The 23,003-nt window shown below is 44.8% G+C and overlaps 1 long non-coding RNA gene across 1 annotated transcript in view; it reads left to right on the top strand.

Moving 5' to 3' along the window:
• The window catches only part of LOC102408954, a 46,823-nt gene extending 31,746 nt beyond the window's left edge, over positions 1 to 15,077 (top strand). The window contains exon 2 of the long non-coding RNA XR_006551991.2: positions 14,108 to 15,077. This is a non-coding gene — a long non-coding RNA (uncharacterized LOC102408954). The remainder of the gene's footprint in view (positions 1 to 14,107) is intronic.
• Positions 15,078 to 23,003: the final 7,926 nt, after the last annotated feature.

Raw genomic sequence — 23,003 nt, forward strand, 5'->3', positions numbered from 1 at the left:
TTGCCAGCATCAGGGTCTTTTCCAATGAGTCGACTCTTTGCATAAGGTGGCCAAAGTATCGGAGCTTCAGCTTCAGCAACAGGCCTTCCAATGAATATTCAGGGTTGATTTCCTTTAGGATTGACTGGTTTGATCTCCTTGCAGCCCAAGGGACTCTCAAGAGTCTTCTCCAGCACCACAATTTGAAAGTGTCAATTCTTTGGTGCTCAGCCTTCTTTATGGTCCAACTCCCACATCTGTATATGACTACTTGGAAAAACTATAGCTTTGACCAGATGGGCCTTTGTTGGCAAAGTGATGTCTCTGCTTTTTAATATGCTATCTAGGTTGGTCATAGCTTTTCTTCCAAAGAGCAAGCATCTTTTAATTTCATGGCTGCAGTCACCATGTGCAGTGATTTTTGGAGGCCAAGAACATAAAGTCTATACTGTTTCCATTTTTTCCCCTTCTACTTGCCATGAAGTGATGGGACCAGAAACCATGATCTTAGTTTTTTCAAATATTAAGTGTCAAGTCAGCTTTTTCAGTCTCCTCTTTCACCCTCATCAAGAAGCTCTTTAGTTCCTCTGTCACTTTCTGCCATTGGAGTGGTGTCATCTGCATATCTGAGGTTGTTGATTTTTCTTACAATCTTGATTCCAGCTTGTGATTCATTCAACCTAGCATTTTGCGTGATGTACTCTTCATATAGGTTAAATAACTAGGGTAACAGTATACAGCCTTGTTGTACTCTTTTCCCAATTTTGAACCAGTCAGTTGTTCCATATCTGGTTCAAATCGTTGCTTCTTGACCTGCATACAGATTTCTCAGGAGACAGGTAAAGTGTTCTAGTACTCCAATCTCTTTAAGAAGAGGTTGTTGTGATACACACAGTCAAAAGCGTTAGCATAGTCAATGAAGCAGATGTTTTTCTGGAATCCCCTTGCTTTCTCCATGATCCAACGAATGTTGGCAATGTGATCTCTGGTTCCTCTACCTCTTCAAAACCCATCGGAAAGTTTGTCGATTCATGTACTACTGAAGTCTAGCTTGAAGGATTTTGAGCATAACCTTACTATTAATTGCATGTGAGATGAGTGCAATTGTATGGTAGTTTGAACCTTCTTTGGCATTCCCCTTCTTTGGGATTGGAATGAGAACTGATCTTTTTCAGTCCTGTGGCCACTGCTAAGTTTTCCAAATTTGCTGACATATTGAGTGCAGCACTTTAACAGCATCATCTTTTAGGATTTCTAATAGCTCAGCTGGAATTCCATCATCTCCACTAGCTTTGTTTGTAGTAATGCTTTGGCTCCACTGCCTATCCCTAAAAACTCTTTTATATCTCTTAGTTCAAATTCTCCCATATATGAATGACTATGGCCAGCTCAGAGAATGAGTGGCCAGCAAATGGAAGGGCTGCCTTTTGGTCAGGCTTTCTCTTCTCAATAATTATCTTGTCCCAGACCTGGTTCTGCTGTAGAACTCACATGGCTGTTGGAATATTCTTTATATTTCTGAGATAGCCTCAGAACTTGATCACTATGTGTGCTGGAGAAAGACTTGGTCTAAGAAAACAGAGACTTGGGGCCTAGATCTTCTAGCTTGCTGCATGATCTTGAGCAAGTCCCCTTTCTTCTCCGGACCTCAGTTTTCCCATCTGGATGATGAGAAGGTGAGATAATTTGTAAGAACCTGGCTAGCTGTCAACTAATCATCATCGTCACAAAATTACTAATGTTTATTATTGAATGTTTCCATTTGCTCCGTGGTTTCCCTGCATTATCTCATTGAATCCTACAGTTTTGTGTCAATCTTTTTCAAAGGAGGAAATAAAAGCTCAGAGATGTTAGGTAACATGCCCAAGATCACACAGCCAGCAGGGGCTTGTCAGATCCCAGAGCCTTGGTTCCCCCTTCTAGAGCAAAGGGACTACAGACTGGGGCCTCTCATCCTTGAAGGCTTGGAGAGCTTTCGAGGCTGCTTGCTTGGCTCCAGTGCTGTCCCTGCCGCTTACCGTGGAATGGAGTCAGCACGTTTCATCAAACTTGGTAGGGTTGGAATCATCCCTCCCCCTCGCCCCCATCCTAAGGTAATGGATAGCCCACAGTCCTGACAGTCAGACCTTATGCTGTCCCTGAACTGTGCTTATGTCCTTTAAACACCAAAGTTGGATCAGCTCCTATTTCCTTTACAGGGAGGCCCAGCATCCCAGGAACTGTAGTCAGATCGGTATTTTTCAGGCAGCACGGTCTTCCTAACACCTCCAACATACGAAATGGCTTTTTTCACCACATGTAGGCGCTGGGGATTTTTTTCTTAAATTAAGAATTTGATACATTCCTCCAGTCCCCCTCCAGGGGTTGCAGAGAGCAGGAAAAGTGATTCCTTGTGCTAATGTGAAGGTGTGGTTCTGCATTTTGAAGGAGATCTTGAAAATCTCCAGGAAAAAAAAATGTCCCCAAATGACCCTCAGTTCTTGGTGAGAAATGTAAGCTTGCATGAGTCCTGAAGGGCTTTGTGTCCTCTGGAAATCCACAGCCTGTTTGAGGGTCAAATGACAGAATGGAAGGGCATGTGTGTGTATGTGTGCCTGCGTGTGTGTGTGTGTTGGGGGTGCAGGGGCCCTGGGACTGATCTATCCTGAGTGAGTGCTCCACATAGGGAAGAGCACTACACAGGGAGTCTGGAGGTTTGGTCACCCAGGGAGGCTGGGTGACCTTGGAGCCTCCCTCATATGGCTGCTCTGAGCCTTAATCAACCTGGATCCCAAGAGAAAGGGCCAGCACATGTAACCTGCAGGCTTTTCTGGGGTGGAGAGCTGGCACCCACCTCATGGAGGGCAAGCGTCCATGGAAGGTGGAGGGAGCTGGTCTTGGGGAGGAAGGATGGCGGGAAGTCAAACAAATAGGAGTTCTGTCCTGGCTTGACTTCTCAGGGCCTTGATTTCCTCATCTGAAAAATGGGATAACAACAGTACCTACATCATAAATTAGTAGGAAGATTAAATGAATGTTGATCAGAGTGTATGGCACCTGGAAAAATATTTTTTTCCATGCATTAATTTTTACAGAAACTATACATATACTTAAATTAATAGAATTTATTTTTAAAGGAAATTTTGGTTTACAGAAAAATTGATTAGAAGGTAAAGAGTATACTGCTTCTCCTCCAGTTTTCCCTATTGTTTGCATCTTGTGTTAGTGGGGTATATTTGAAATAGCTGATGAACCAGTGCTGATCCATTATTATTCTCTAAAGCCCTAGTTTACTCTAGGGTTCACTTTTTGTGTTGTATATGCTGGGGGTTTTGACAAATGTCAGCATTACGAAATCTTACAGAGTAGTGTCACTCCCCTGAAAATCTCCTGTGCTCCATTTCTCCATCCTTCCCTGAACTCCTGGCAAGCACTGTCTCCACAGTTCTGCACTTTCCAGAATGCCACATAGTTGGACTCCTACACTATGTAACCTTTTCAAATGGGCTTCTTTCCCTTAGTGAGATGCGTTTACGTTTCTGCCATGTCTTCTCGTAGCTGGCTAGCTCCCTTCTCTGCATCTCTGAGTAAGAGCCCCGTATACAGATGTACAAGTTTTCTTGTTCACTCACCCACTGAAAGACATCTCAGTGGCTCCAAGTTTGGGCACTGTTAATTTTATAACATCTGGGAGCTGAGTGTCACGATTTGAGGGCAAAGCCCTTAGAATCAGACTGAGTGGCTTCAATATTCTGCCAGTAGCTGGGTGATCTTAGAAAGTTATTGTTTCTTCCTCCTTCCTCCTCTGAGAAATGGGCCTATGAGAGGTCAGACTGCTCACACAGACATCTACACTGCGATGGCTTAAGCAGAATAGAAATGGCTCCAGGTCAGCAGAGGGTGCTGCCACTCTGGGCAAATTCAGGGGCCCAAACCCACCATTTCAAAAAACTGGGCTTCTCTGGTGGTCCAGGTCCCTGCCAGAGGGTGGGAGGTGAGAGGGTTTGTTACTGACCAGGGTCCTTGGTTTCCTTAACCTATAGAAATTCATCAAAGGCCAGACAAGAAATTCAGGCAAGGCTTTAATGGGGCCCTTACTGAAACAGGCAGGAGAGAACAAACAAGTTCCCTTGCTTGCTGCTCCTGGAGGGGGCTGAGCTTGTTCCTTAAATGGGGCGAGGATAGGGGTGTGTTCAGGGGTGGGGCTGGGGGCGTGGCTTAGGTGGCTTGCCCACGTCTAGGATGTTGTGTGCCGGGGGCATGCTCAGTGCTCTACTTTTGTTCCGATCCGCTGCTTTTTCTCCAGGCTCTTTAAAAGCGGCATTTGGGTTTTTTTGGTCTCTTTGTATCATTTGTCTAGAATTTGCCATAACTGAGCATTCATGCTGTTATTTTCAGTCCTGTATAGTTTCTTTGTATATTATACAAAGTAAAGTTGTTGCAGGAGAGTTGTGTCCACATGCAAGCAAAGCAGTGCTGCAGCAAAGGGTCTCAAGTTCACTTACTCCCGTAAGTGCCCTGGCCTGGAGGTGGCGCACATGTCCCTTGCTCACATGCTATTGGACAGAACTTGGTCACATGGTCTTACCTCACTGAAAGGGATGCTGGGAAATGTAGTCTAGCTGTGCGTCCAGCTTCAAATCTATCCACAGGAAGGGGAGAACAGAGTTGGGTGGGCAGCTGGCAGTCTATGCCATGTGATGATAGAACCTACTTACAGGTTTATGATGAGAATTAAATGAGAGGATTTGTGTAACATCCTTAGCTTAGTGCCTGGTGCAAAGTTAATAATATGTATTAGTTTGTTTTAGGATTATTCACAAGGAATTAGAGGGTCAGAGCATTTCTGAGCTAGGGGCCTTTTAAAGATCTAGCTTAGTGGGTTTCCTACTGTGTTCAGTTGACCCCTTCCAGACCTCTCAGGAACCCCTGGGGTGTTGGAAGATGAATGGGGAGTCCAGCCCCAACCTGATTTCAACCAGAGACACTCCTACATTACCCAGTTTACATACTGGGCTCCAGATAAGATTCAATTGAAGAGAAGGGTCTGCAGTTAAAAAAAAAAAACTTATAAACCACTTATTGGCCACTAGGGTGATCCCCTGAAGTCACCCAGCAGGGTCTTCCAACCTCCCTCGTCTCAACCTTGTTTCTCCAAGGTTGAGGTGGTCCAGGGCTGAACCCTGGCTTCATCAGGGTCACCAGAGGGGAGGCTAGTAGGGATGGTGATGGGAACAGAAGTGACAAGGGGATCAGCCATTGCCAGAGGCTATGGGCTGAAATCAACCGGAGCTTGTCCCCAGTCCACCTCATCCCACTCTGCCTCTGATGGGATGAGGGCTTCCTAGTCTGACTCTCCTAACCTAGGGCTGGGAGGCAAGTGGGGACTCTGGGATCAGCACAGTATGTGAGTCTCTGGTGAGACTGCTTGGGCAGGGGCTTTGCTCCCAAGTCCAGGACTTCACATCTTGCCTGTACATTCCATCCTGGCACATTGGCCTGGTGTCCAGGGCCCCAGCCTACCCAGATGGTCCAAAGCTGGCTCTGTTGTCTCCTGGCCTCACTGCATCTGTTGAAAGTGACGAGCTTGCTTCCTGTCCTGTGTACTACCAGGAGGCTGTGGAGTTGAGTGTTAGGAACTAAGGCTTGGGGTCAGCAAACCTGGGTTCAAATTCTGGCTCATTTGCTTATGTGTGTGTGTGACCTTCAGCGTCGCCTTATCTCCCAGGCCTTCAGTTTCTCATCTGGCAAATGGGTATGATAGTACCTATTTCAGAGGGTTAGTGTAAGGATTAAGCAAGATAATGTGTGGAAAGACCTTAGTGTAAGTCCTTAATAAATCACAGCTATTGTCAATTATTTGCCATGTTAGCCAAGAGATAAAGTGTAAAATTCTTAAAAAAATGTAACAGTAATAGACTTTCTATAAAAACCCCCAAAAGGCATAAGTAAAAGTCCATTCCTTGTCTCGTCTTTCTTTCTCCATCCATTTTTGTATCTTTCCCCACTGGTTATACTTTTAAAAATCATCTTTAATGAACCACAGCCCCCAGGTTACAGTCAAGAAAACTTGTCACACTTTGTCTTGTAAGCGCTCTCACCAGCTTGCCCTGTCCTCCCTTCCTCTCTCAGCTCCCACTACCCTTCCCCTCACCTCCCCTCTTTCCTGTTCAGCCCCACTGAACTGCAGACCCAGATGCCATGTCTTTGCCTGTGCAGTTTCCTCTGCTTGAGGTACCTGATCTCTCTCTCTTCTCATCAGCCTCCTTTTCACTCTTCAAAACCCAGTTCACCTGTTTCTTCCTCTTTGTGAAACTGTCCTTGACTGCCCACCTCCTTTATCCACAACACCATCCTGCTGGACGGACTGATACAGTTTTCTTGACCCCCGCATAGGTCTGCAAAGTCTAAGCTGTGGTTTTTCCAGTAGTCATGTACAAATGTGAGAGTTGGACCATAAAGAAGGCTGAGCACCAAAGAACTGATGCTTTCGAACTATGGTGCTAGAGAAGTCTCTTGAGAGTCCCTTGAACTGCAAGGAGGATCAAACCAGTCAATCCTAAAGGAAATCAGCCCTGAATATTCATTGGAAGGACTAATGCTGAAGCTCCAATCCTTTGGCCACCTGATGTGAAGAGCCGACTCATTGGAAAAGACCCTGATGCTGGGAAAGATTGAAGACAGGAGGAGAAGGAGGGTGACAGAGGATGAGATGTTTGGATGGCATCACTGATTCAATGGACATGAGTTTGGGCCAACTCTGGGAGATAATGAAGGACAGGGAAGCCTGGCATGCTACAGTCCATGGGATTGCAAAGAGTCAGACATGACTGAGCGACTGAACAACAACAACAAAAACAATAATATGGCCAAGGGCCATAACCAGGTCCTGGAGCTGGCTCTAAGCCTCCCCTTCCCCTAAGCCCCATGTGAGGCCTCTCCCAGAGCAGGTGATCGGGAAAGTCTTTGAAGGATTACGTTTCTTGTGGTTTACTTTTATATATAACCACAACCCTTTTGCTGGATTCAGCTCTGTGTTTCTAATTTCTCTTTTGTCCCAGGGACCACTGTGCGGGAGCCAGCCCGGCGCTGTGGCTCTGATGGAGCTGGTTCTCCCTGGAGGTAGGTTGGGTGATTAATGAAGTTAATGGCTAGGGAGGGATTTGCTCCAGACAGCAACCAGAGCGTGGACTCTGTCTCTGAGATGAATAGAGGTTCCCTTAAGTGCAGTTTCTCCTCTCCTACTGGGTCTCTTTGAGAGCTTCAATAGGACAAGCTTCAGGCTCCCGAGGACCTTTGCCCACGGACCTCTTAGAATGGGACTAGTGCTTGTGATTGGGGTTTGGAAGCAGTATGAGCAGGTACAAAAGCCTAGAACCTTCTACCAGAGACCCTGGCAGTTGCCACAGCCTCTAAAGAGCCTTCTGTAGCCCCTCTGAGTTGGAGTTGGAGAAAGCCAGGTAGACACATGCCTGGTTGGCCCGGGTGCCTCAGCTGAGTGTGTGGGCTCTGTTCCCCTGGTTACCTTGACTGCTCTGGCTCTTGGACAGTTAATTTGCCTTCTGTTTTGTCCTTCTCTTTCTGTGTCATTCCTACCATTTCTGCACATCCTAGCTTAGCCTGTATTTCAAGACTCACTCCAAATACCATCTCCTCTGTGGAGCCTTCCTTGATTTTCCACCTCTCTCTCTAAGCTAGGATGGATTTTCCCCTTTCAATTCACAGGATACTTTTGGCATTGATTATCTGATTGTATATTAATTTAATTTATTTAGTTGTAAAAGCAATGCTTACTTATTTCAGAAGTCAAATGAAATAGAGATTCTAAAAAAAAAAAAATCAAGTATTTACTCCTTACACTTTTCTTCCCTCTCCAATCCTGCTCCTCTCCCCAGGAACCTCTGGTTTGGAGAGTTCTTTTCATAGCTTTCTTTGTGATTCATGCTAACACACACACACAAACACACACACACAACCTGTGTAGATAGCTTCTGACATGGTTCCCAATGACCCTTACCTCCTGTATTCATGCCCTTGTGTATTCTCCTCTCCTTGAGTGTGAGCTGGACCCAGTGACCCGCTTCTAATGACTAGAATATGGCAATGGTGATAGGATGTCACTTCTGGGATTAGTTACAAAAGACTGCAGCTTCTGCTGTCTTGGTCTTCTCTCTCTGGCTCTCCTCTTGGGCTTGTTCTGATACAGAGAGCCACCTGGCAAGGAAGTGAGGGTGGTTTTTAGCCAACCACCAGTGAGGAACTGAAGACCTCCATCCAAAAGCCCTGGAGAAGTTGATCGTGCCAGCAACCATGCAGGTGAGCTTGAAAACAGATCCTTCCACAATCAAGCCTTTGGATGACTGCATCCCTGGCAGACACCTTTAAAAAAATTGTTATTTATTTATTTATTATTTTTGTCTGTGCTGGGTTTTTGTTGCGGGGTGTAGGCGTTCTCTAGTTGAAGCGAGAGGGAGCTACTCTTTGTGGTGGTGCGTAGGTTTCTCATTGCAGTGGCTTCTCTTGCTGTGGAGCACGGGCTCTAGGGCACAGGCTCAGTAGGTGTGGTGAACAAACTTAGTTGCCCCATGGAATGTGGGGTCTTAGTTCCCAGACCAGGGATTGAACCTGCGTCCCCTGCATTGGCAGGCAAATTCTTAACCATGGGACCACCAGAGAAGTCCCTCAGCAGAAACCTTGATGGCAGCCTCACGAGAGATTCTGAGCCAGAGGACCCAGCTAAGAAGTGCTTGGATTCCTGACCCAGAGAAACTGTGAGATAATACGTGGATGTTGTTTCAAGCATCTAAGCTTGGGGCAATTTGTTACGAAGCAATAGATAAGCAGTATCCGTTATGTGCAAGTGGTTTTATTTCTATAGGATAAATTCATAATAGAGTTAGTGAAGAGTCAACAGGTATACTTATTCTAACTGTTAGCAGATTACTTCTAAAAGATTGTAGCAATTCCTGTACTCTCCAGTCCTTGCCCTCACATATTCATCAGAACTGGATATTATCAATCATTTACAATTTTTGCTACTCCAATACGTGAAAATGGCATCTTATTTTTGTTATCATTTGCATTTCCTTTACTCCTAGGGAAAGTGTTAGTCTCTCAGTCGTGTCCAACTCTTTGTGATTCCATGGACTGTAGCCCCCCAGGCTCCTCCGTCCATGGGATTTTTCAGGCAAGACTCCTGGAGTGGGTTGCCATTTCCTTCTTCAGAGGATCTTCCTGACCCAGGGATCAAACCCGGGCCTCTCGTATTTCAGGAAGACTCTTTACCATGTGAGCTACCAGGGAAGCAAAACTTTTTGGTGGTGTCACGCAGCATATGGAATCTTACTTCCCTGACCAATGATCAAATTTGTGCCCCCTGCATTGGAGTTACAGAGTCTTAACCACTAGACCATCAGGGAAATCCCCACTATTAGGGAGGTTGAGCATTTTTACTTATATTTATTGTCCATCTCTATTATATTAGGCAAACATTTATTAATCCCCTACTGTTGTATTATAAGATATTCCTAGGACATGGGCCTTGCCTTCAAAGAGCTCACAGATCAATGGGGAATATGAACATGTATAAATATATATAATAGCACTGGAAGTGCTGAAATGAATATTTGCGTCTGATGTTCTGGAAACAGAAGGAAAAGAGACCAAAATTTCCTGGAGTTCCTTGATAAGAGAGGTGGAGAAATGGGTATTTGAGCAGGACATTGAAGGAAGTGCAGAAATTTGTCCAAAGGAGGAGAGTATAGTAGGGGCAAAGACCCAGAGGCATGACCACATTGGTGTTCAACAGGCTGGATCAGAGGAGGCAGTCATGCAAGAAGAGGAAGAATGGGGCTGGAGCTGGTTACTTATGGCTGATTGGAGGATTCAGATGCTAGGCTCAAGGCTTTGGATACCATCTTGCAAGTGCTTGGAGACCCTGTAGATTTTTCAGCAGAAGAGTGGCCTGATGGATTGACGTGACTGGGTATGTTGGTGCACATGTCACATCTCAGTGATTAGAGGACACACCCCCCGAAGGTTTGAATCAGTTACATTTCTGTGTCTCTCCCAGCACCCAGCAGGCATCCATACAGATCCGTGGGCTGAATGAAAAAATGGACCCAGACCCACAGATGGGACTGTCAAATGTGGGCTGAAAATATCAGTAGGGGCATTGAGTTGAGAAACTTGGCTGGAACAGGTGGGACTCAGGAAGCGAGAGGAGAGGTGCTGGTATTAAAAGATGATCCGGGACCACACAAGCCTACCCCATGCCCAGGACCCATCCTGCACGGGTTCCCTGCACCTGAGCCCTGGCTGGGGTGCTCTTGCTGCTGACCACACACACACACACACACACACATACACACACACACACACGCGCACACACAAGCCTTCTTTTCATCCTGATCCTTAGAGACGCCTTAGGCATTGGCCCCAACAGACAGATGGCTTGCTTCCTTCTTCTGCTTTGCCTGAGCATCTTCTGCTTCCCAACTAGCTGTGATGAAGGTGGGAACCATGCTCCTCATTGTGTTTTAATAAGACTAGATGTTCTCAAGGAGGAAAGAGAATGAGCTAAAAGGAGCCCTTTATATTTCTCTTGGGCAACAACCCTCCCTGACAAATGTAGTTCTTTCCCTCGTGCATGCACCCCAATCGATTTCCCCTCCATCAGAATCCCTCAGGCGTTGCCAGCCTCGTAATGGTAACCGATGGGGACACACACTGTTGTTAACGGGGCTGCCAATAGCCTTGGCCTGTCTAGGACCCACCCACGGCAGGTTTAAAACAATTCTGCTAATAATAATAAAAGATACCATTTATTAAGTGCCCGCGAAGTGCCAGGCGCTGTGCTAAGTGCTGTATGCATGTCATCTGGCTCAACCCTCACTAGTCCGGTAACATCTGTACAAGCAGGCCTTGTTTTATTGTACTTTGCAGATGTTGCCTTTTTTCCAAATGGAAGGTTTGTGGCCACCATGCATCGGACAAATCTGCTGGTGCCGTTTCCCAGCAGCATTTACTCGTCTCATGTCTCTGGGCTGTGTTTTGGTGATTCCCACATTTTGTCAACTCTCCAATTAAAAATACAGATGTAAAATCTCAAATAAAATATTAGCTAAATGAATTTTAAAACCAAAATTTATATGGCATGAAGCTTCTCTGTGTGATTCTATCATGGTGGACACATGTCATTATAAATTTGTCTGAACCTATAGAAGGTACAACACCAAGGGTGAGCCCTGATTTTAACTGTGGACTTTGATAACAATGTGTCAGTCTATGATTCTCACCACCCTGGTGGGCGGTGTTGGCAGTGTGGGAGGTGATGCCTGAGTGAGCACATGGGGTGTGGGAAATCTCTGTGCTTTCTGCCCAACTTTGTTGTGAACCCAAAACTACTTTAAAAAAATCAAATCTATTAAATTTTTTCATTATTATTATATTTATGATGGTAATCTGTGATCAGTGACATTTGATGTTACTACTGCAAAAAGATTATAACCTGCTGAAGCTTCAGATGATGGTTAGTATTACTTAGCAATAAAGTATTTTAAAATTGAGTTATGTATATCATTTTTCAGACATAATAGTATTGCACACTTAATAGACTTTCCTGGTGGATCAGATAGTAAAGAATCTGCCTGCAATGCAGGAGACCCAGGTTTGATACCTGGGTTGGGAAGATGGCCTGGAAAAGGAAATGGCAACCCACTCCAGTATTCTTGCCTGGAGAATCCCATGGACAGAGGAACCTGGTGGGCTACAGTCCAGAGGGTCACAAAGAGCTGGACACAACTGAGTGACTACGTGTGCACGCATGCACACACACACACACACACACACAGACATTCACACATACCTTTTACATGCACCAGGTAATTAAATAATCATATGATATGTTTTATTTCAATATTCGCTTTATTGTGGTGGTCTGGAACCAAACTTGCAGTATTTCGGCAGTCTGACTGTATTGTTTTGTCCCCACTTTACAAGTGAGGAAACAGAGGCTCAGGGGAATTAAATAACCAGGTCAATGCAATCCTGACACTAGGGAGAGGGGCCAGGACTTAACTGCCTCTGTGTGGAAGCCCAGCACCCTGCAGATTCACGTCCCAGCTTTAACCAATTCAAACCCTCCGCTGTGGGTTCCCATCGTGTGCCCTGAAGGAGTGAGACTTCAGATGGTGCCAAGCTGGTCATTTGTACAGTGTTTCCACGTGAGTCTCTCCTTATGGCTATGGGTAAGGGGATGGGTTCCTGTCCAGGAGTTTCATTCAGAGGAAGAGGAACAAAACGCAACGGTCTGAGCCAAAAGTCCTGATGAACTCTCTTACTCCTCAGCTAAAAGGCACAGGGGTGTGATAGGGAGCTGAGTGTTAGATGACAAGGAACCTGGTCCCTGGAGCATGGCCTAGAGGCAGGGGACTAGATTCTGGAATCACGATCAGGTGGTCTTACCTGGGCAGTGGGTGCCCCTGGTGAGTTGGCAGGAAAAGCTCAGAGTGTCTTTGGGGGGCAGTTATCTTTGTTTCTGATGAAGTTTTCCCTTCTCTCCTCTCCTCTCTGCCCTCTTCCTCATTCTTCTTTTTTCAATATGAAAATAGCACTTATTGTTTTTCTGAACATAAAATTTCATGCTCTTTGTAAAAAGATCAGACAGTGTAAAAGTGTGAGGACAAATGTAAAAATAAGCCATAACCCCCACCATCCAGAAATGGACCCCACGACATTTTGGTGTGTGGCCATTCAGACTTGTTCCATCTTTGCCAGGATGGAGTCATATTATACAAACTGGATTCTGTCGAAATTTCTCACTTTTCAGTAAACCGTAATTACATCTTGGCAATATCTATAGAGCTGCCTTGTCGTTTTATGTGCTACATGGGCTTTCATTTTTGGATGGTCATCACTTAGTTAGATCTTATTGGTTGTATGTCTTTCCTAAAAAACAAAAAACAGAACAAAACATGTGTGTCTCAAGGAGCAAGGTATGGCAATTTCTCACATTCTTCTACTACATGTCTTTCATCTTGTCTCTATCAGACCTGCCCCTGCACTGAGGGCCTTAGGGTTCAAGGGGGACCAAGGAGAGGAGGAAGAGGCTCACAGATCAGAGGAAGGGGACAATGAGAGAGAGAGAACATTCAGATACCAAACTGGCAGGACTCCAGGGCATGAGCGAAGGGGATGTTGGGAGGCATTGTTTATGCAGGCGGCAGTGCTCTGGGTGATGGACAGAGCTTTCTTGGGTAACCTGACATTCTAGACGAAAACAAATCCCTGGCCCACGAAGGAATGAGGTGTCAAACTTCCATTCATCAATCAAATATGCATCTACATCCATCCCATATGTCAGGCTCGGTGCCAGGCACTGGAGATACAGAATCAAATAAATCACGGTCATAAAAAGATTCACAGGAACGGAAGGAAGGGAAAGATTGTGACCTCTCTGGGACATTTGGGGGGGACGGCATTTGAATCAGGCAGGGAGCAGAGAGGAGGGGAGGGCTGGAAATATCAACTGGAAAAATAGCATATACTGTGGCAGTGAGGTGGAAAAGAAGACCCCATGACTGACATGTAGGGAGAGGAGGACGGGGTTGGTGGGAGGAAATTAATTGATGGAGGCTGATTAGGACCAGATCTTGAAGGGTTTTGAATGTCAGATGTCATGCTCAAGGATTTGTCTTATAGGCTTTTGGGAGTCATTGAAGAAGGATTTGGAACATATAGAAGATCTGATTCAGCAAAGATCCTGGCTACTCTCATGGAAGAAACTGGGGCAGGGGGACCACCTTAGGGCTCTGTGTGGCCTGTGGGAGAGATGGGGAGGAATCAAGCACCTGTCTTGGGGGTGGAGACTGTGGGGGCCATTGAAAGAGGAGCTAAGGAGATAGAAGGTACTGGATTTGGTTTGGAGCAGATGTGGGGGATGGGGAGAGAGAGGAAACCAGGAGGGGGCAGATCTCTGACTGTCCAGGGTGAGAAGCCCTATCAGCTCAGAGATCACAGGTGGTGGGGAGGCTGGGGTGAGGCTGGGTCGCAGACACAGCAACAGGGATCGTGCTCTCTCTCGTGGGCTGCCCAGGGCAGGAGTCAGCAAGTGATCTGCTTTGGTCTGTGCTTTGCTTCTTTGCCATAGACTCAGAGGCTCACTGTCAAGGGGGCCTTGAAGATGGTTCCACCCACCTCCACGTTTTATGGAAGAGGAAACTGAGACCCAGAGAGGGGAGCCACGAGCGCAAGATCACACAGCAAGTCACAGGAGAAGCTGGGGCCACTTCCCAGAGGCAGTGAGTCCTGGGACACGGTGGCAGGACCAGCGGCAGAAGCAGCTGTGGGCTGTTGAGCCCGGCACCCCTGGCATGGAATCTGGGCTCTGCTACCATTCAGCGACCTTGGGCGGGTCCAGCAATGCCTCCAAGCTTGTTTCTCCATCTGGAATGTCGGACTAACGATCCTTGTCCTGCAGAGCAGTCACACGGAATGAATGAGACGTGAGAGGTGCCTCAATAAATAGTCTTGTGCCTCAACAAATATTGCTTCTCTACCCCTTTCTCTCTCCAAAGCTTTGCCTCATCATTTCCAATCTCCCATCTCTGGGCCAATTTTCCCACTCTTATTTAAGATCATACAAATTTCCTGAATCGACAAGGATTCAAATGAATGTAAACTTAATACCTTTAGCTTAACTTCTCTGGGACTCAATGTTCTTCTCTGTAAAATGGGAGAAAATCCTCCCTACCTCCCAGGATTTGGGTAGCGGGGATTAAAGGAGACGAGGCAGGTAAGGCATTTAGCACAATGGCCAGCCCAAAACACAAGCTTAACGTCATCTCGGCATCTCCAGAGACTGATCACCTGAGCTCCCGGGAGGCATGGGAGACACTGCGCCTGCCCTTGGCAGGGCCACACCTGCATCAGAAGTACTGGCAAACTTGGTATTTCACAGCACCCTCCAGGGTGCCCTGAAGCAGCTCAGAAAGGCTGATTTAGAAGGCATGTTTTCTTTGCTGTGTCTCTTTTTAACTTACTTTGCTTTGATTTTTCAATTTGCTACTAATTGTGTATGAATTACCTGCCTCTGTGATCTGTACATTAAATATGACTGTTCAGTGTGAGGAGGAGGCTGTGTTCATTCACTCCTTCCATCCTCCTTTCTGTTAATGAAAACAAGGCTTTTCACATGTGTTGGGCATGTAGTCTATTGTTTTCTGTCTCAATAGGGAGGGACGTTTGGATGGTGACTGACCTTGGACAAGGTGGGTCAACTCCCTGGACTTGTGGATTAGCTTTTTGAATTTGATAGACAAGAAAGAAAAGACATCTGCTCTCTGGTCTGCTCTAAAGAGCAATTTACCTTCTCACCCTGAGAATAAAAGCCGAAGTCCTAGGCTTGTCCCATTCTCAGGGCCTTTGCACACGCTGCTTCCTCTACTGGGAATGTTCTTCACTCAGAGAGCCCTGTGTCTTCTTGCTTCTCTATTTCTCAATGAACATTGTTTATAATATTACGATCTTGGAGTAGGAAATGTCAATACTCTCTAGTATTCTTGCCTGGAAAATTCCATGGGCCCAGGAACCTGGCAGGCTGTAGACCATACGATCGCAGAGTCAGACATGACTGAGCGACTGAGCGCACACACATACCATTCAATGTGGTGGATATTATTTTTAAGGTTTTAGTGTGTTTTTAATAGATTAGAATTATGTGAAGTTGTAGTTTTCTATCATATATATCACATACAGTAACATTTGTGTGAGTGCAAGCTAGATGGCTCAGTCGTGTCTGACTCTGTGTGACCCTACAGACTGTAGACCTCTTCTGTCCATGGGATTCTCCAGGCAAGAATACTGGAGTGGGTTGCCATTTTCTTCTCCAGGGGATCTTCCTGACCTAGGGTTTGAGCCGGCCTCTCTTACATCTCCTGCCTTGGCAGGTGGGTTCTTTATCACTAGTGCCACCTGGGAAGACCAACCGTTGTGTGTCTGATACTAGAGTAACTTACAGATAAATTCTAATACTGAACACAGAATAGCTCTACCTCTATTAACCGTAAAAAAGCAAAACCACTGAGTTTAGCTTGGAAGATTTAAATTCAGGCTGTTATTTCACAATTTGGAAGGCTGAGCAGTTCCACCTTAAGATGACTTTCCTGCTGTTGAAGTTGGCTCTGTTGGAGTGTGACCTGGGACCTCTTCTTAAGTGCTCCTGCAGATGATGGACCTCTGTGATGGGATCCTGTAACTGGTCTTGGACTGTCCCAGTCAGTACTCCAGACTCAGCCTCCCAGTCTCAGCCTTTTCCCAGCCTGAGTGTGCTAGTGACAAACACCCTCAGCACCTTTCTCAAAATCTCATAGTATCAGAGCGTCCTCTTCTGTGATGCTCAGACCCTCCCTGTTTTCTTCAAGGGCCTCTGGGATCACTCGGGTGCCCACCATGCCAATGGATCTCCAAGCTGGGAAATCGACTGAGCTGTGAAGCTGAGGGAGAACAAATACTATTTATAAATGATAAATACTTCTTTGTTTCTTTATCAGAGAGGCCTTCCTGAAACAGCCCATCAAAAACACTTCCCTATCACTATCTCCTCCCCCTGTTTATTTTCCAACCTAGTATTTCCCAGATGGCTCAGTGGTAAAGAATCTGCCTGCCAATGCAGGAGACACGAGTTTGATCCCTGGGTTGGGAAAAGCCCCTGGAGAAGGAAATGGCAACCTACTCCAGCATTCTTGCCTGGAAAATCCCATGGACAGAGGAGCCTGGTGAGCTACAGTCCATGGGGTCGCAAAAGAGTCGGACACAACTTACCAATTAAACAAAAATTTACCACTAGTTATCATTTGCTTGTGGGTCCTTTAATTGTCTCTGTTCTAGACACACAGGGACTGTGTCTTGTTTGGCTCTGCAGGGTGTCCCCCATGCCCCAGCCACGCCTGGCCCAGAGTAGATACTCATTAATAAGTTGTTGAAATGGATATTAGTTGTGGACTTGAAGTTTGAGCAGCTTGGGGGTGATGGGAGAGGCAGGGCAGCTGTTTAAGTCTGACACAGCATCTTTCAGCCCACCCATCAATCGGCGCACTGCTGTGAGGGTGGAGGTCTTTGGGGTCACCATTTGATCCCTTTAATCTCATTTTCTTAAAGTTTATTTTTAATTGGAGGATAATTGCTTTACAATATTATGTTGGGTTCTGCCATACAATAGTATGAATCAGCCACAGGTATACATATGTCCCCTCCCTCCTGAAGGTCCCTCCCACCCTCCAACCGCATTCCAACCCTCTAGGTTGTCACAGAGCACCACGTTGAGCTCCCTGTGTTATACAGCAACTTCCCATTAGCAATCTATCTTGCATATGGTAATGTATATGTTTCAATGTTACTCTTTCAATTTATCCCACCCTTGCTTCCCACTCCCCCGCAACTCAGCTGTGTACAAAAATCAGTCCTCTAAGTCTGCATCTCTATTCTTACCATGCAGACAGGTTCATCAGTACCATTTTTCTGGATTCCATATATATGTGTTAATATACAATATCTGCTTTTCTCTTCCTGACTTACTTCACTATAGGCTCTAGGTTCATTCACTTCATTAGGACTGGCTCGAGAGCATTCCTTTTTATGTTTGAGTAATATTCCGTTGTATTTATGTACCACAACTTCTTCATCTATTCATCTGTTGATGGACATCTAAGTTGCTTCCATGTTGTAGCTATTGTAAATAGTGCTGCGATGAACACTGAGACACATGTGTCTTTTTCAGTTATGACTTTCTCAGGGTTTAGGCCCAATAGTGGGATCGCTGGGTCATATGGTAGTTTTATTCCTTGTTTTTTTTTTTTTTTTTTTAAAGGAATCGCCATAATGTTCTCCATAGTGATTGTATCAGTTTACACTTCCACCAACAGTGCAGGGGAGTTCCCTTTTCTCCACACCCTCTCCAGCATTGAGTTGTAGATTTTTTCAATGATGGCCATTCTGACTGGTGTGAGGTGATACCTCATTATAGTTTTGATTTTCTTTTCTCTAATAACGAGAGATGTTGAGCATTTATTCAAGTATTTATTAGCCATTGTACTTTTTGGAGAAATGTCTGTTTAGGTCTTCTGCCCACTTTTTGATTGTGTTGTTGGTTTTTCTGATACTGAGCTGCGTGAGCGGCTTATATATTTTTTAGGTTAATCCTTTGTCAGTTGTTTCAGTTTCTATTATTTTCTCCCATTCTGAGGGTTGTCTTTTCACCTTGTTTATAGTTTCCTTTGCTCTGCAAAAGCTTTTAAGTGTAATTAGGTCCCACTTGTTTATTGTTGTTTTTATTTCCATTACTCTAGGAGGTGGGTCAAAGAGGATGCTGCTGTGATTTATGTCAAAGAGTATTCTGCTTATGTTTTTCTCTAGGAGTTTTGTAGTTTCTGGTCTTACATTTATGTCTTTAAGCCATTTTGAGTTTATTTTTGTGACCTTAGAAAGTGTTCTAATTTCATTCTTTTTTAAAACAATTTTTTATTGGAGTATAATTGTTTTGCAGTATTGTATCAGCTTCTGCCACACATCAGCATGAATCAGCCATAGGCATACATATGTCCCCCTTTTCCTGAAGCTCCCTCCCATCTCCTGCTCCTTCCGACCCCTCTAGGGTGTCACAGAGCAGTGGGTTTGAGCTCCCTGCATCATACAGCAACTTCCCACTGGCTCTCTATTTTCCATGTGGTAATGTATAGGCTTCCATGTAACTCCTTCAATTCGTCCCGCCTTCTCCCTCCCCTACTATGTCCACAAGGCTGTTTTCTGCCTTCTCCTCCATTGTTGCTCTGCAAATAGGTTCATCTGTATCATCTTTCTAGAGTCTATCAGATCAGATCAGTCGCTCAGTCGTGTCCGACTCTTTGCGACCCCATGAATTGCAGCACACCAGGCCTCCCTGTCCATCACCAACTCCCAGAGTTCACTCAGACTCACGTCCATCGAGTCAGTGATGCCATCCAGCTATCTCATCCTCTGCCATCCCCTTCTCCTCCTGCCCCCAATCCCTCCCAGCATGAGAGTCTTTTCCAATGAGTCAACTCTTTGCACGAGGTGGCCAAAGTACTGGAGTTTCAGCTTGAGCATCATTCCTTCCAAAGAAATCCCAGGGCTGATCTCCTTCAGAATGGACTGGTTGGATCTCCTTGCAGTCCAAGGGACTCTCAAGAGTCTTCTCCAACACCACAGTTCAAAAGCATCAATTCTTTGGCGCTCAGCCTTCTTCACAGTCCAACTCCCACATCCATACATGACCACAGGAAAAACCATAGCCTTGACTAGATGAACCTTTGTTGGCAAAGTAATGTCTCTGCTTTTGAATATGCTATCTAGGTTGGTCATAACTTTCCTTCCAAGGAGTAAGCGTCTTTTAATTTCATGGCTGCAGTCACCATCTGTAGTGATTTTGGAGCCCAAAAAAATAAAGTCTGACACTGTTTCCACTGTTTCCCCATCTATTTCCCATGAAGTGGTGGGACTGGATGCCATGATCTTCGTTTTCTGAATGTTGAGCTTGAAGCCAACTTTTTCACTCTCCACTTTCACTTTCATCAAGAGGCTTTTTAGTTCTTCACTTTCTGCCATAAGGGTGGTGTCATCTGCATATCTGAGGTTATTGATATTTCTCCCGGCAATCTTGATTTCAGCTTGTGCTTCATCCCACTTGGAATTTAGCATGATATACTCTGCATATAAGTTAAAGAAGCAGGGTGACAATATACAACCTTGGCGTACTCCTTTCCTGATTTGGAACCAGTCTGTTCCATGTCCAGTTCTAACCGTTGCTTCCTGACTTGCATACAGATTTCTCAGGAGGCAGGTCAAGTGGTCTGGTATTCCCATCTCTTGAAGAATTTTCCAGTTTGTTGTGATCCACACAGTCAAAGCCTTTGGCATAGTCAACAAAGCAGAAGTAGATGTTTTTCTGGAACTCTCTTGCTTTTTTGATGATCCAACAGATGTTGGCAATTTGATCCCTGGTTCTTCTGCCTTTTCTAAATTCAGCTTGAACATCTGGAAGTTCACATTTCACATACTGTTGAAGCCTGACTTGGAGAGTTTTGAGCATTACTTTGGTAGCGTGTGAGATGAGTACAATTGTGCGGTAGTTTGAACATTCTTTGGCATTGCCTTTCTTTGGGATTGGAATGAAAACAGACCTTTTCCAGTCCTGTTACCACTGCTGAGTTTTCCAAATTTGCTGGCATATTGAGTGCAGCACTTCCACAGCATCATCTTTTAGGCTTTGAATTAGTTCAACTGGAATTCCATCACCTCCACTAGCTTTGTTCGTAGTGATGCTTCCTAAGGGCCACTTGACTTCACATTCCAGGATGTCTGGCTCCAGGATATCACTCTAGGTGAGTGATCACAACATCATGTTTATCTGGGTCATGAAGATCTTTTTTGTATGGTTCTTCTGTGTATTCTTGCCATCTCTTTTTTAATATCTTCTGCTTCTGTTAGGTCCATACAATTTTGGTTCTTTATTGCATCCATCTTTGCATTAAATGGTCCCTTGGTATCACTAATTTTCTTGAAAAGGTCTCTAGTCTTTCCCATTTTTATTGTTTTCCTCTATTTCTTTGCATTGATCACTGAGGAAGGCTTTCTTATATCTCTGTGCTATTCTTTGGACCTCTGCATTCAAATGGGTATATCTTTCCTTTTCACTTCTTTTCTTTTCTCAGCTATTTGTAAGGCCTCCTCAGACAACCATTTTGCCTTTTTGCATTTCTTTTTCTTGGGGTTGGTCTTGATCACTGTCTCCTGTACAATGTCACGAACCTCCGTCCATAGTTCTTCAGGCACTCTGCTTATCAGATCTAATCCCTTGAATCTATTTGCCACTTCCACTGTATAATCATAAGGGATTTGATTTAGGTCATACCTGAATGGTCTAGTGGTTTTCCCTACTTTCTTCAATTTAAGTCTGAATTTTGCAATAACGATTTGATGGTCTGAGCCGCAGTCAGCTCCTGGTCTTGTTTTTGCTGACTGTATGGAGCTTCTCAATCTTTGGCTGCAAAGAATACAATCAATCTGATTTCAGTGTTGACCATCTGGTGATGTCCTTGTGTAGAGTTTTGTGTTGTTGGAAGAGGGTGTTGCTATGACCAGTGTGTTCTCTTGGCAAAACTCTTTTAGCCTTTGACCTGCTTCATTTTATACTCCAAGGCCAAATTTCCCTTTTCTACAGGTATCTCTCAACTTCCTACTTTTGCATTCCAGTCCCCTATAATGAAAAGGACATCTTTTTTGGGTGGTAGTTCTAGAAGGTCTTGTAGGTTTTCCTAGAACCGTTCAACTTCAGCTTCTTCAGCATTACTGGTTGGGGCACAGACTTGGATGACTGTGATATTGAATGGTTTGCCTTGGAAACAAACAGAGTTCATTCTGTCATTTCTGAAAATGCACCCAAGTACTGCATTTCGGACTCTTGTTGACTATGATGGCTGCTCAATTTCTTCTAAGGGATTCTTGCCCTCAGTAGTAGCTATAATGGTCTTCTGAGGTAAATTTGCCCATTCCAGTCCATTTTAGTTCACTGATGACTAAAATGTTGATGTTCACTCTTGCCTTCTCCTGTTTGATTGCTTCCAATTTACCTTGATTCACGGACCTAACATTCCAGGTTCCTATGCAATATTGTTCTTTACAGCATCGAACTTTACTTCCATCACCAGTTTTGTCTCCTTGGGTAGGTTTATTCCTAGGCATTTTATTCTTTTTGCTGCAATGGTAAATGGGATTGTTCCCTTAATTTCTCTTTCTGATTTTTTATTGTTTGCATACAGGAACACAAGGGACTTCTGTGTATTAAATTTGTATTTTGCAATTTTACTAAATTCACTGATTAGCTCTAGTAATTTTCTGGTGGCAACTTTAGGGTTTTCTATGTATAGAATCATGTCATCTATAAATGGTGAGAGTTTTACGTCTTTACCAATCAGGATTCCTTTTATTTCTTTTTCTTCTCTGATTGCTGTGGCTAGGCCTTCCAAAACTCTGCTGAATAACAGTGGTAAGAATGGGTGCCTCTGTCATGTCCCTAATCTTAGAGGAAATGTTTCCAGTTTTTCAGCATTAAGCATGTTTGCTGTGGGTTTGTCATGCTCTCTACTGTGCTTAGTCACTCAGTCACGTGCGAGTCTTTATAATCCCAGGGACTGTAGCCCTCCAGGCTCCTCTGTCCATGGGGATTCTCCAGGCAAGAATAGTGGAGTGGGTTGCCATGCCTTCCTCCAGAGGATCTTCCTAACCCAGGGTAAAAAACCTAGGTCTCCCACATTGCAGGCAGATAATTTACCTCTAAGCCACCAGGGAAGCCCAAGAATACTGGAGTGGATAGCCTATACCTTCTCCAGAGAATCTTCCCAACTTAGGACTTGAACCAGGATCTTTTGCATTGCAGGCAGATTCTTTACCAACAGAGCTAAAGGGAAGCTCATGGGTTTGTCATATATGGCCTTTATTATGTTGAGATATGTTCTTTTAATGCCCATTTTCCCTTCACTCTCATTTTTAAAAAATTGATATTTATTTATTTGATTGTGTTGGGTCTAGTTGTGGTACACAGGATCTTTAGTTGTGGTATGTGGGATCTAGCTCTTTGATGGGATCAAACCCATGCCCCCTGCATTGGGACTGTGGCGTCTCAGCCACTGGACCACCAGGGAAGTCCCCCTTCATTCTCATTTTTATACAATAACATCTTACCTCTATTGAGCACAGCTCTGTACAGGGCTCTCTTCCAAGTGTCTCATGCAGATGAACTCATTTAATCCTTGTGAAGATCCTGTGAGCTGGGTACCAGTTGTGTCCCCACTTACAGATGGGGAGACTGAGGCAGAGGCATGTGATAGTTGGCCTGAGAATGCAGCTAGTGAGTGGGAAAACTGAAATTTGAACCCAAGTATCTCTGGGTCTAGAAACTCTGGGTGCTGGAGTGACTCCCGCTTTACCAGGACCAGGCCTCCTGACTCCAGGCTGGAACTCATTTCATAACC

The sequence above is a fragment of the Bubalus bubalis genome, chromosome 6 (genome assembly GCF_019923935.1).
Source record: "Bubalus bubalis isolate 160015118507 breed Murrah chromosome 6, NDDB_SH_1, whole genome shotgun sequence".
Lineage (NCBI taxonomy): Eukaryota > Metazoa > Chordata > Mammalia > Artiodactyla > Bovidae > Bubalus > Bubalus bubalis.